Raw genomic sequence first — 15,645 nt, 5'->3', positions numbered from 1 at the left:
TGCATGAAAGGTGAGAAAGAAAGTGCCCCAAAATGGGGGTCTACATACACCTTCCTAATAGATGAGGACCCTAGATCCTACAAAGAAACTATAACTTCTCCTGATGCACCATTCTGGAAGGAGGTCATTAACAGTGAAATCGAATCAATCATGTATAACCATACATGGGAGTTAGTAGATTTACCTCTTGGCGCAAAGACTACTAGCTGTAAGTGGATATTTAAAAGAAATTTAGAACAAGATGGGTCCATAGAGAAGTATAAAACTCGTTTAGTTGACAAAGGCTTTAAACAAAGGAATAATGTAGATTACTTTGACACATTTGCCCCTGTGACTAGAATAGAATCAATTAGAGTATTGATTTCTCTAGCTTCCATTCATAATTTGGTGATACACCAAATGGATGTCAAGACTGCATTCTTGAATGGGGATTTGGAAGAGGAAATTTATATGGATCAACCTAAGAATTGTCTAGTTCCAGGAAATGAGAAAAAAATGTGTAATTTGGTTAAATCACTATATGGGTTAAAACAAGCTCCCAAATAGTGGCACAACAAATTTGATCATGTGTTAGTAACTAATGGATATTCCATTAATGATGCTAATAAGTGTATCTACAGCAAGTATGAGGATAACACGTGTAGTCATTTGCCTTTACGTTGATGACATGCTGATCTTTGGAACTAGCCTAGAGATTGTGTGTGAGACCAAGAAATTCATAGGTTCTAAGTTTGATATGAAATACCTAGGTGAGGCAGAGGTGATTCTAGGAATTAAAAAAACTAGAACACCTAATGGGCTTAAACTTTCTCAAGAGCACTATGTTGAAAAGATTCTAAGAAAGTTTGAACACTTTGATTGTAAACCAGTGTCAACTCCTTATGATCCCAACTCACAGCTGAAGAAAAATAGAGAACATAGTGTTGCCCAAATAAAGCATGCTCAGTCATAGGGAGCCTAATGTACTTAATGAACTGTACCAAACCTGACATTGCTTATGCAATAGGTAGATTGAGTCAGTACACCCAAAGTCCTAATCAGGACCATTGGACTGCTATTCATAGAGTCCTTAAGTATTTGAGAGGCACCATTAACTATGGTTTGTGCTTTAGTGGATTTCCAAGTGTCCTTGAAGGATTTAGTAATGCAAATTGGATCTCGAATTCAGATGAGATGAAATCCACTAGTGGATATGTTTTCATCCTTGGTGGAAGTGCAATTTCTTGGAAGTCTGCCAAACAAACTTGCATTATTCGGTCTACTATGAAGGCTGAGTTTATTGCTTTAGAAAAGACAAGTTTTGAGGTTGAGTGGCTTAGAAACCTCTTAATAAATATCCCTTTATGGACAAAACCAACCTCGTCTATGTCTATGTGTTGTGATAGCCAAACTGCAATTGCTAAGGCTAAGAGTAAAATATTTAATGGGAAGAACAAGCACATACACCTAAGGCACAATATTGTGCGGCAACTACTTGAAAGAATGGTTATATCCCTAGAATTTGTGAGGTCAAAGTTGAATTTGTCTAATCCTTTGACCAAACCACTAAATAAGAAACTAGTGGAAGAAACATCGAGGGGGATGGGGCTTATGCCTGTTACAAAAGTCAAGAGTGGTGATAACCCAACCTATTAGAATGGAAATTCCATGAAGTAGGTTCATATGGGTAATAACAAATCACTTGTTAACTTGAGGTGCTCTATCAACTCTAATTGTATGAGAGTTTATCCCTATGGTGTAGATAGAGTGTATTCTACATTGACTAAGGTTGAGTGTTTACTATTAATGAAAACCATATTCCTTATAGATGGTATGTTTAAATGCAGAACATACTCGATGGATTCACCTATATGAGAGTGGAGGTGGGGCTGCTTCTTATGATAACCTAGGCATGTTCTCTAAAGCTCTCATGAATATCCAAGCAGGGCGCATGACCTATTTGTGCCAACCCATTTTGTATAGCTCATAGTGTAGTTAAGAAAACCAATGTGGATAAAAGTTCCTTGAGTTACATCAAGAAACACTAGTTCATAGAAATTTATATTCACCATGTTTTGTGATTCAATACTTATTTGTCCTAAGACTGGTTCATAGCCTTTGGGCACCAGTACTAATGCATTGGATTCTTTTTTCCTTTATTTTCTTTTCTTTTCTTTTCACATCTACACTCTGTGGGGGATTGTAGGAAGAGTGTAAATATGAAAAAGTGTTTTAGCGTTTTCTCAGCTAATTTTTACAAAAATTCAAATTAATTTTTAATTTTATTTTATTCTATTAGTCTTATATTTTTGGGAAGAATCCTATTAGGATTGTGTTAGTGGAGTCCCATTCCACTTATAAGTAGAATTTCGTTCTCTTTGAGTCTTGTTCTGATTACAAGTAGAGTCTCATTGGGACTATGTTAGTGGCCTATAAAAACATGTCATCCCTCACTCTCTAAACATGAATTCTAATTTTTCTGAGAGTTTTTTAGAGAATCTTTCATACATCTTTCTAGAGGAATTTTTTCAAAACCGAGTTGTACACGTCTCGCTTCCAAAGTGCACCAAAGGTGAGATCTAGCTATTGAATCTTGGAAGTAGACCACTAGTGCACCGAGTTCGTCTTTGAGGAAGGTGAATCTATTTCAAGGACAGTACTTGTCATGCCTTAGCCGATAAGTTTTTTTTTACTATTCATTGTGTTATTTATTTGTATCTTTTGGGCTAGTCCTTTGTTTCCATACCCTTAAACCAACACCAACACCACCACTACCCTCATCACCACCCTCACTGGCATCACTACCCTCATCACAACCTTTTTTTCTTTGTGAGTTGAAGTAGAAGCCTTATTAACACCACCAAATATGACCATATATGGATGTAATAGAGAATGACATAATGATCATGCAAAACAACAACAGGGTCGCCCCAGAGCTTGAAGCCACCGTGCCCAAATGCTTTCCACCACCACCACCACCACCATCTAGTGCCATCAAACCTCTTGCCATATTTTCTTTCTAATATTCTATGCTACAACCATAGAAGATTGGACACATTCACAGATCACATGCTTGGCATCATTATCAAAATTTTGAGGGGCTTGATCAATTCCAAGCCATGTAGGTGTAGCTTACATTTCTTGTCATGAGAAAAACCTCGTCAATTAGAAAGAGAAAGAGAAAGAGAGAGAGAGAGAGAGAGAGATAGGAGCCTTTTCATGATATTGAAGGAACAGAGTCTCGTGTCTTTATCTTCTTCAATTAGATCAATTTTCAATGGGAGAAAGGACATCTATCCTACCAGTATGGTACAACATTTTGATATGGTATTAGACCACGAGGAATAAAAAAATTTAATGTAAGGTTTTTATATTAAAAAATTCAGTTTTAAAAATTATTTAATTAAAAATTTTCTGTTGAAATATTTTACAATCAAGCTTCTTCACTTTTTTCCCTTTGTTTTAAAATAATTATAATTCAAAAACTTCTATTTATTTTGTTTTATACTTCTGTAGACCCTCAATTTTGTCCTCTTAGCACATGTCCTATTAGGTATTTGTCTGGTACTCCACAATAGTTCTTTGGTGGCCCATTGCTACTCATATTGCTTACCTTTTTCTGAGCCACTTTGGGGACTTTGGTTGAAAGATTTATCTGACCCCCCATTGTACCCTTGGCAGCCCTAATTTAGACTTAGGCATTGTCCCAGACTTAGGCATTGTTCCTAACGCTTTAGGTCCGCTTAGGTACACTTGACTCATTAGGCACCACTTTAGGCCCATTTAGGTACACTTGGCCCATTATGCACCACCTTAAGCTCATCTAGGACACTTAGGCCCAAATAGACACTTTTAGACTCACTTTTTATATGACTTGCGTGATTGCATGGCCTGCATGACTTGTGTGGCCTCCATGGCTTTCTTCATTTTTTTATTTCATTTTATTTTATTTATTTATTTTATATTTTATTTTATTATAAGTTTCCTAAATCATATTTCTTAGCTTTTTGGACACGAGGAAACGAGTTGCCATCTATTTTGGAATGAGGATCACCAGAATTTTGGAGAAAGGAAAGTGTCAGATTTTTTTGGTAGGAGAAAGGAAAGTTTCATTTTGGAAAAACAGAGATAGAATAAAAGAAAAGATGGGAAGTTTTGGAAATGAAGGGAGTTTTAAAAAGGGGGACTTTCAGCACGCAGGAAAAGGAGAAAAGAGAGGAGGCTGAAAAAAAAAAGGAATTTTGGGAGAACGCATTGGGAAGTTAGATGGAGAGGAGAAAGCAGGATATTCAGAGAAAAAAGGTAGGCGAGGAGGGAAATGAGCAGAAATAGAGAGGGAGTCCATCTGGGTTATCGGGCCTGGTCAAAGAAAGGGAGAACTCGCTGGTCTTTGGAGAAGCAGAGAAAGACTCTCAGGTATGATCATTATGACTCCCTGTACATCACCTTTGAGTCTTCCAAATTTGTGTATTAATGTTAAAAATTGTTTTTTTTTTTTTTTGGATCACTTGTGGCATGGTCTCATTTATTGGAATATTTAAGATGTGTTCTTTTCTTCTCTGTTTTGGTTTATTTCTTTAAGCTCACTGATAAAAACATGATTTGGAGCTTTACATAACCTGCCAAAACTAGGCCATTCTTCTCTTTTGCTTTCATGGATTTTCTTGCGTTTTTTTTTCTTCCTTGGATGTTCTTGTGTTTTATGCATTTCTCGTACATGCCCCTGTCTCCATTCTGCCTTCAAATGCCGCAATGGATATACACTATGTTTTGTCTGCAAGTCACGGGTCTAAACTATACCCCTAGGGAGAAGAAAGACCTATATATCATGAGAGTGTGGGGAACTTTAGATAAGAAAGAAGTACGAAATTGCAAAGGTTGTCTTGTGGAAACAATGTCGTCATGGTTGATTTGCATCAGTTTACTACCACTGGTTCTGAAACATCGAAATCCTGTGTTTGAGACCTGGAAAGATGTAGTTTGTGTTGAAGCATAGAGCATTCGGGTTGTCTTTGGGAATTCCAAATTGGCAGAGGGTATTTTATGAGTTTCTGGTAGATTCTCAGGTTCTTGGAATGGGTTTTGAGGAATTTTCAAGGTTTAAGAGATAAATGAGTACTCAGAAGATAAGAGAAAGCTGGAAAAGATACAGAAGTTTCAGGTCATCCTGAAGCTATTTGTTGTATGATCTTTACTGATAATGGGAAGCCACCTGGCAATTGAGAAGTGGAAAAACTTTTGGAAATATGAATTCTGAATTTACGAATTACTGTATGAGTATTTCTGTTATGTCTAGAAACAGTGTTATTTCTGCAGTTTCTTCTGCTCAAAGCCAAAAGAATCATGGGACCCTGAACAATTCAAGGATCCTTGATCAGATCAATCCAGAAATCAATTCTAATTAAGGGATACGTACTGATAGAGATTAGGGAAGGTATCTGTTTGCCACGACACACTCTAGTCCCGAACTTACTGACATATATACCAGTAGTGTTATGCTCTTCTCGAGGCAGGCATAACAGAGCTCCAGAAAATGGAAAAGACCAAATTACTTCTACAAGACTGGACAATAGTAGGAGGAAGAACCTGGGCTCAGACATTTTTGTGAGAAATAGTACCATATCAGCTGATGATACTTCATCTGTCAAGCATGTCTCATCCCATCAAAGTCTTGACGGATCAGTTGATTCAAACACTACTTTAAATGGTTATTATCATGGCTCAACCTTGGGTCCCATGGGTGATCAACTTTCTTCTGTTATGAGTATTTAGGGGACGTGTCAGGAAAAGCAAGATCTTGTGAACATGATGGCCTCTTCTGCACTTGCAATTTCAATGTACAGGTCTATGTGTCGCTAAATTTAGCTCCAGCTCACCTACCTCTTCCATTCTCACCTTCCACTCTAGCTTCAACGGGATATCCTCAGAGAAATTTGACTGGCATGGTTCTTACAAATGTTCCCTTGATTGAGCCTTCTTAAGGGGACCTCAAATATGCAATTTCCTCAAGTAGAGACTGATCATGATCTCCGGCATGAGCAGGATGGGGGGTCTATTGTAGGGTTTGATCCTAATAATGGATGTTTTGAGGTGTTTCAGTTAGATAATAAGCAACAGTCAACTTCATTAGGTTTCAACTTTCTGCATGTATCTAAGGTGGGATAGGGATCTCAAAAGATTAGATGAATTCCCAGCAGTGAAGCTCCCCGATATTGCTTCCCCTGATGGTTATTTGAAGCACTAGGGGATTCATAAAGTCATCCAAAATGAAACACTCTATACCTGGATTAATGAAGAAGGGGTAGTGGCGAGCTAGAGGACTTACAAAGAACTGGATCTTTGTTTGATTTAATTGATAAAATATATCCTATTGGTGTGGTTGAATCTGAAAATCCAACTTCAATGGAGTCTGTTGGATACATGTTTGGATTTTTATTTTATACATCAGGGTATACAGCATAGGACCAAAGAGGCAATTTGTTCATACCAGATGTGCATGATAGAGCTCAGATTTTTATTTCATGCCCTTCTGAAGATAATGGTGGAATACCAACATGTGTAGGTACAATTGAAAGATGGTCAAATCAGAACCCGAGCCTTCCTGATACTAAATATGCTTCCAAAATCAACTTATTTGTTTTAGTTGGGAACATGGGACGAGTAAATTATGGGTCACACTTGTTTGACTAGGAGGGCATTTTGTCTCCTGTTTATCCGAATGGAAATGTTCTGAAGAGTTGAAAGACTGTTGCAATTCATTTCCAAAATCTGAATGAGGTATTCGATATCAAGCCCATCAAGGAGATTGCACATTCCAGAATCAATAGAACATCGGCTCTTATGAATATAAAAAATAATGAGGAGGTTTCCATAGAACCAACACTCTATGATGTCCACTTTGTAGTTGATGAAACAAAAGACACATTCATATCATTCAGTGGATGGGGTAAAGGGATCGCATTTTTTAATGAATTCAACATAGGAAGACTTTGGTCGTCAACTGAACCACAGTACAATCTCTACGTCCCTGTCCCAGTGCTTAGACACGATGAAAATAATCTGGTCATCTTCGAATTAGAATCGCCAAACTCTGAGCTTGTGGTTCACTCAGTTGATCATCCAGACTTCACATGCCGTTCAAGTAGTTCTAGCTTGCTCTGAAAACAAGCGGCCAGGTCTGGAAAAATATAGTTCCAACTTGAATCCCCAAGGCCAAAACACAGAAAACACACGACAACCCACAGTACAATAATCGAGAATTGAATCGATACATTGATATTGGACCTTATGTAGATCTCCCACAGGCATAGGAAATCTCTACACCAGCAGTGCCAATGAAGGGCTCATGATCAGATAAGTAATATGTTTGAAAGACATCAGGACCTTCACCTCATTCTGTAATTGGTGCATGCATGGGCAGCAGGCTTGAGGTCATTACTGGTCTTTATTCGAAAAGATATTAGTTGGGTAGCAGCTCGGGAAGAAAATGAATTCCTATAAGCTCCAAAAAATAAGAAACTGATTCTCGTGATGATAAAACAACAAAAAAAAAAAGTTTAACATGAAACTTACAATGGATATGAGAGCATAGAAGTTGGGATACAGAAGCACTCATTGAATATCCGATTTATATGAAGAAATAAAAGAAAAAAAAGGAAAAATTTTCTAGAAACCCCAGGTGAATTGTCAAATTAAATCTTAGACGGTGCTGAAAATTTGCTGTGGAAGGTTATAGGTTAGGGACTATCAGATGAAGCTGGTATACTCGAACTACAGTGTCTTTGGGAATAAGAGAATTCAAATGTGAGGTTGAATTCATCAAAAGGAGCTGTTAGGTTACAGAAGCTACTGGATATTTTCCAAATCTTCATATGGAACATCTCAATCAAGTTGGAGCAAAATTATGGACTGTTTCAATTAGGGATATAATGATCTTGCACTCTGAAAGTGGCCATTCACAATTTATGCTCTGTTATCAGATAACCCATCATTTTGAGACCAATGGAGTGGCGCTTCCCAGCCCATGTTTCTGTTCTAAACCCCTTGATTGACGCATTCTACTAGCAGATAAAGTCTTAAATCTCAAGGAACCTTTTTTTGGGGACTGTACTTGTTACTGGATAGTTCCTGGGATTTTTCCACTCCTCAGATTCACGGGTCTGACTCTCGAGATGCTCCATTAGAGGATAGGTAATCCTATGACAACAACTTTTTGTCAAACTCCATTGCCGTATGGACTCTTCAGTGAAGATTTAGTTTCCAATAAAAAAATGGAGTTCCTGGAAACTACCTATGCACCGAACACTGAAATAATATCTGCTCTTCCTTTCTTATGTTCAGAATTAAAATTTTGTGCTAAAGCAAAATTGAAAACTTGCATCTCGTAAGGTGAAATTGCCTATGTTGTGGGGAATCATTGGTTGTTGTTCTCATATGTCAGGTTTTCCTAAAAGCACTTGGCAAAGCCTAATGGGTGCGACTTTAGGTTCTTTTAAAAATCTGGAGTTGAAGAAACAAAAAAAAAAATTGCATCTTGCAAAATGATACAGATCATCTTCCCAAGTGTTATTTTATGTGGCTGAGTTGTTGGATCCCATGCACGGGTCTACAATCCAAGAAAACAATGGTCATATGAAATTTCATCTAGAGCTTAAAGCAGAGAAGGTTGTGGATGCATTTGACCTATTTTATGAGAATTTAGCCATCCAGACAAGGGTTTTCGTGTTTCAACTCTAAGAATATTGTGTCACTATGAACCTCTGAATGGTGAATCAAATGTTCAGTCTGTTGAGAAGAAAATGCAAACTGAAGTTTCTCCTACTTCTTATGCAGAAGTACAAAGCAATAATGTTCTTCATATCCTCTTTTCCATTGAAGATACACCTCTTTTAATTTCTACCAGCTAGCTGTTCATAGAGCCAGATTTTCCAGAGGCTCGCAAGCTTAAAGAATGGTCTGAGGACACCTCTTCTATCCCTATTTCCAGAGAAGTAATTAGTATGGGCCAGAACCTAGATGGAAGGTCCTCGATGCATGTTCAACTCCAAGAAACAAAGCCTCGAGTCATGCTGTCAAAGGTGAAATGATGAAGAAGATAAGCAAGCTCACTCTCACACCGGTGCAGGCTGATTCTGACATTGACGATACTGGCCCGTGTTATGCTGGAAATTGTTCAAAGGCTCTATACGAATGCAAAATGAGGCGTCCGGGCATCGACTGATGATGTCCCTCGTATAATTGGTTAAGAGCATTGAAAGTCAATCACCCAAATTTTCAATTCTTTGTTTCACATGCTGAAATTGAAGAGAATGCTGAAGATAGTCAAGCTTGATAATTCAAAGTTCCAAAGGTAAAAGTTGAAGCTCGTAATGAGCAGGAAAACATAGAATATGAGCTATAGAAAAATCCAGCAGAAAATTGTGAGAAAATTGACAAATCAGACGAACTTCTGAGCAAAGGCTTGAAACTTGAGAACGAATGGCAGCAAAGAAATCAGATTTGGAACTGGACCTAATGTATGCAGGACCTTTCAATGCAGAAAATTGGAAATTTTGAACCTTCTGTTCAATGTCTGACTACTGTTGAGGAGAATTCAGTTGAGCTTACAAATCAAGTTGTCTTTTAAATGGAAGCATTTGACAGCTGAACACCTTTGCAGTGAATTGGTTTCTTCTATCCAGAATTTCCTTACTCCACTTCTTTGGCCACCTTGGTGCACACCTCTTCTTCTATTTATTCCTTTGATTGAGAACTTATAGTTTTGAATCGTATTTTTAATTCATTCTTTTTAATTGAATAATTCCAACTTTGAAAATTCATCTTTAGATTTCTTCTAGGCAATAAAAATCCTCATTTTCAATAAACATTTAATGCCAACTTTCCTTCTGGCATGCTTTTTTCTTGAGAATCTTCATGGTTTTTCAACAAGCACGAATAAACTTCATGGTTCCAAATAATGGGACCGATTGAATTAATTTGTGCAAAAGCAATTTGGATATTGGTGGGGGATCCAACATTCTATACATCATCTCTGATATTGATTTAAATAGGGTATTTGTTTGATATCGATTCCTCATTATAATGCATAAGATTGTTGTGCACCTATTATTGAGCTAACCTTGTTCCCTATTTTAGCGCTCAACTCGTTGTCCAAGTATGCTCTCTACCACTACACTTAAAAAAATTTCATAAATATGAATGTCATTGCCCTTGTTTGGTGTCATGCTTGATTGCCTTTATATATATTTGATTGTTTGAACATCTTTGATAAAAATGCATGTTGTATGTCATATTTTCAAACTAACCTTTGATGTTTTATGATAATGCTTAAGAAGTAGTCCAGGTACACACCCTAAATCTTCTTTATGATTGTGATTGGCTTTATTGCTAAGCATGCTATTTTTTTTAAATCACCTAGCCTACTTAGATATTCATGATTAACCAATTAATTTCCATATTTCCCTCAACTTAGTCAGTAGAGACCTTTATAAGGCTTAGAGGGGTGCTACCTCCTAGAGGTACCTTCCCAATAAGTAATTTGATTCTCGGACTTAGACTCGGATTTTTCAAAGACATGCTTTTTCCAAAAATTATGGAGTTACTTTTTAGGGTTTTTCTTTCTTATTTTATTTTCCCTCTAAAATAAAAAATAAAATAAGTGGCGATTCCGACTTTTCCAAAAATTAATTTTTCATGAAATAAAAGCGAGTCTCGCAGATCGAGTGGGGGCGCACGTGAAAAATACAGGTCCACAACTTCATTATTTTCATATAATTTTCTTGATTTGAATTTTAAGCCATGTTCCTTCCTCAAACCTTCACTTGAATAATCTTTCCTTGTATTAGCAACCTCAATTATTTTCAACCTATTTGGAAGTTTCAAAGAAGTTCCAAAGATTTAGATTATGTGTGCTATGATAAAAGTCTATTTGGAGGTTGGGTAAGAAGGTGCTTGGTAAATTAATTTAATGATTTAAAATGACTTAATAACTTAATTTAAGTTGTTAAATAGGTTAAGCATATTTATTAAAATAACTTAATATAATAACTTAAAGTTAAAAATGATTTTAAGTATTAAATCAAAATAATTAATTTATTCTTACTTAAATCTAGAACTATATTTACAAAAATGATTTAAGATTGATATAAATTAAGTCATTAAGCCACTTTAAATCATTAAGTTGATTTACTAAGCACCCTCAAAGTTTTTATTACACCTGAGGTTGTAATCACTATTGCACCATAATTGACTTTTATGCTTATAAACCTTAGCTTTGACATACTCTACCCATGGATATCTAATAATCTTGTTTTTGTTGATGAATATTTTAATTAATCTTTTGTCTATTATTCTATATTTTTTAATTAATTAAGAAGGGATAATGGACTCTTTTCTTGGATACATGAGGATTGTGAACCTCAGGTCTCCATGTATAGATGTAGATGAGTTAGAATGATATACTAAATGGTGTATGGTAAAACTTAATACTTATTATTTAATAACTTAAATTGACTTTAAATTAAATTATATTTAAGTTGTTAATTTAAAATTTATTATCTAATTCTTACTTTAAATATTAAAGTTATTTAATAAAATTAACTTAAGATATATTTTAAATTATCAAATGAACATATTTATTCTTATAAATTATAATTAAGGTAAGGAAGATTGAGTAACGATAAAGGTTGTAAAGTAGTAAAGGACATCATGAAAATAATTAGGACAAATGAGGAAAAAATGTAAAATAAAGATGTGGACTTAAGAATAAGTTAATTATTTTTATTTATTCCTTAAAATTATTTCTATATTTTAAGTCATACAATTAAGTTATTTTATTAAACATACTTGATTTTCTTAATAACTTAAATTAAGTTGTTAAGTCACTTTAAGTTCTTAAATTGGTTTACCAAACATTCACTAAATATAAAAATGGTTCGACATTATTATCTCATTTTCTTCATTTTCTTGGGTATATAAAGATTGGAGGCTACTTGTCTTCATGCTCCATTTCAATTATTCTTCGTCTTTGTTTGATTATTTTTAAAACAATCCTCAAACTTCATATCAGTATTATTATTTTTTAAAACAACCCTAAAAAAAAATGAATAATTCAATGTTTTTCATTTTAAGAATAAAAAATGTTTTACAGTCATCAAATATGTTTCATAATATTTTTGAACTAAAATATAGAGAACTATTTTTGACACTATTAACAAACATGCCCTAACCTCTTTTCATTTTGGTATAAGAGCAAAAAAACTTCTAACATGCTATTTATGAAAAGAAAAAAATGCAAAGAATACATATACATCCTATTTATAAACTTCAATACAAAAAGAATGGTTATACATTATGTTTATCAACTTCATTGTTTTTTCTTTGGCAACCTCCACCACCACCACCACCATCCTCCCTCAAATCATCAACCTCACCACTATCGCCACCACTAGCACCAACAGTGTAACTGACATGCAAAGGAAGAACAACGACTTAGACCCACCTTGCCCACTTGCTTTCCTCCACCGCCACCACCACCACCACCACCATGACCATCGACGCCGCCACTGCCTACACCAAATGCCATCGAACCTCTTACCTTATTTTCTTTCTAATCTATGATACAACCATAGAGGGTTGGACACATTTATAGGAGGCTACGCTTTTGTGTACTATTCAAAATTCTGATGAGTTTGATCAATTCCAAGCCGTGTAGCTTAGTCAAACGTATTATTTGAACGGTCTTTTCTTGGCCTGAAGCTTCAAAGAATCTGCTTCATGATTGGAGGAAGGGAAGTCTCCAATCAATTTTCCAAGGGAGAAGGTACATCCATCGTACCAACATGGTACAAACTCTTAATGGTGTTGGACCACGTGGAGTAAAAAAAATTTATTAAAATTTCACATTAATTTTTTTTTAAATATTTAATAAAGTTACACCAAATGTTTTACAATTTTTTGTTTTCTCACTTTGTATTTCAAGACTTTCCACCAATATGAAAAATAATTTTTTTTTTCTTCTTGATTAATATACTATTAGGAAAATATAAGTGGTGCAAGAAATAAATTTGAGAAATGAATGATTACAAAAACTTTATGGCTTGGTTCTTGAAAGTTAAAAAAATAAATAAATACAAAATTTAGGAAAAATATAAGGAAAGAAAACAAAAAGAAAAGGTAGAAAAAAAAAGGAAGAAAAATAAAAATTAGTTTTAAAATCAATAAATTATTTTTATTTAGTATTTCAAACTCAATTCACTTATTTGAATTTTTCCATATAAATATTAAGTAATTTAAAATATATAAATTTTTTTTATTAATTTTAGTTTATTTGATTTTTTTTATAATACAATTATGAGAAAATAATTTTTCTTTAATATTTTTTTCTTTTACTTAGTGTTTTTTATGAACTAAATAAAAATTTAAAAAAATGATTTTCTTATATTTGATTTTACTATGAAAAATATGAAATAAAATCAAATATTGAAATTAATTAAAATTTTAATTTGAACTTATTTAATCTTTATAGAATGGAGAAAAATAAATGAAATGAATTTGAAGAAATGCTGTCAAAATAATTTATTGAGTTTGAATTTATTTTTTATTTTTCATAACTTTTTATTTCCTCTCACTTTCCCTTTTATTTTCTTTTTCTCATATTTTTCCAAGAACCAAAGATAGTTTGAGGAAAAATAGAAAGAAAAAAATATAAAATAGATTTAAAATTAATAAATTACTTTTTTATATTTCTTGAAACTTATTTCACATTTTTTTTTGTTATATAAAGATTAAATAATTTTAAAATATGTCAATTTTTAACAAATTTGAATCATATTTGAATTTTTTTTTTCATATTTTTCATAATAAAATCAAATATAAGAAAATAATTGTCCTTAATATATTTTTTTTTTCCTTTTCTTTTCCTAGTACTCTCCATGAATCAAACAGAAGAAATTTTGAATTTTATAACCCAATTAATTTGAGAATTCAAACTGGATTGTAATAATATATATATAAAAAAAAAAAACCTTTTTTTTTTTTGTTGAAACTGATGTTAAAAATTGGATACAATGGAGAAAAGAAACACTCTCTTGATACAATAAAACTCTCAAAGTTACAAAATAAGAACAAGAAGAAGAAGAACACAAGAAAGGCTCAAACAATTCTTGGAACTTTGTCCAAAGACTCTATTTCCTCCCATCACTAGAAATCTTTAGGGAACTAATGGAAATAGTCTTGGGATTGATCAAGTCTTTTCACTTTTCTGCATAAGATTTCAAAAAGAAGAAAAGTCATATATAGTACTCTTAGGGTTGAAAAATGGTTACAAGGATGAGATAAAACCCATTGTCTTCCTCAATCTCTTCATCTTTGTAACATTCAAAAATTAAATCATATGTTTAATTTACACATTAAACATGATTTAATCTCAAATGTGTAACTCTCTTACACTTAACCTCTTAAGTTTTATAAAGTTACAAAGATGAGAAGACTCATTGTCTTCCTTAACCTTTCAAGTTTTGTAACATTTCAAAACTTAATCATGTGTTTAATTCATACATTAAAAGTGTAACCCTTCTTACACTTTATTTTCAAAAGTTATTTTTCAAAAGTGTAACTCTTCTTACACTTTATTTTTAACCAACAATATATATATATATATATATATATATAACAATCCCCCACTAGGTTAAAAATAAACATCAACCCTTATAACCTTAACAGTGAAAATGCATAAAATAAAATATCTTTCGATTTGAATTTTACCTTAGTGTAATTGTCACAAAGCTCAGTTGAAATCTCAGGTTGCTTGTAGCATTGAACCAGTTATTCCTTGTAACGAAACCGATAACAACACACACTTCCACTAACCACACAAGTGCCCATTATTTTCTTGCTTAGCACTTTTATGGCCATGTGCTCAATCCATTCATGAACTTTCTTGAAAGAAACTCCAACTCTCATGAGAGGCGGCACCACCCCTAAGTTCACATAGGTGAAATTCTTTCAGCATCCTTGTTACCTTTAAGATGCTTGTCACACATAGACTGAATTTCATTAAAAGCTTTAAGCTTAACCTTTCAACGATAACAACCAGCATTAATCATCACAGATGGAACTCACATGTTCTAATGCTGCCACAACCCACTTATCAATGACTTGTTTTTACCTATTGAATTTAAGACTAGTCATTTCGTAGTATTAAGTTGGGTTACCATCATTGGTGAATTTTATTTAAGGAGTTTTAGTCTCATCCCTCTTGATGTTATCCTTACTAAATCTCTTGTAAGAGGTTTAGTAAAAGGATCCGCCAAGTTTCCACTTGACCTCACAAATGAGATTGAGATGATTCCATATTGAATCAATTGTCTCACATACTCATGTCTAATGCTTATATGTCTAGACTTCCCATTGTACACTCCACTGTACGCACGAGCTAGAGTGGCTTGACAGTCACAATGTATCGACACTGTTGACACATTATTTGCAGTAAAAGGGATGTCCATCATGAGATCCCTAAGCCACTCAGCTTCTTTTCCAGTTGTAGCTAGAGCTATAAACTCTGCCTCTATGGTTGAGTGTGATATACAAGTCTGTTTCTTAGATCCCCAAGAGACAGCCCCACCACCAAGTGTAAACACCCAACCTATGGTAGATAAATTATCTCGC

This window comes from Vitis vinifera, chromosome 9 (genome assembly GCF_030704535.1).
Source record: "Vitis vinifera cultivar Pinot Noir 40024 chromosome 9, ASM3070453v1".
Classification (NCBI taxonomy): domain Eukaryota; kingdom Viridiplantae; phylum Streptophyta; class Magnoliopsida; order Vitales; family Vitaceae; genus Vitis; species Vitis vinifera.
This window is presented reverse-complemented; position numbering follows the sequence as displayed.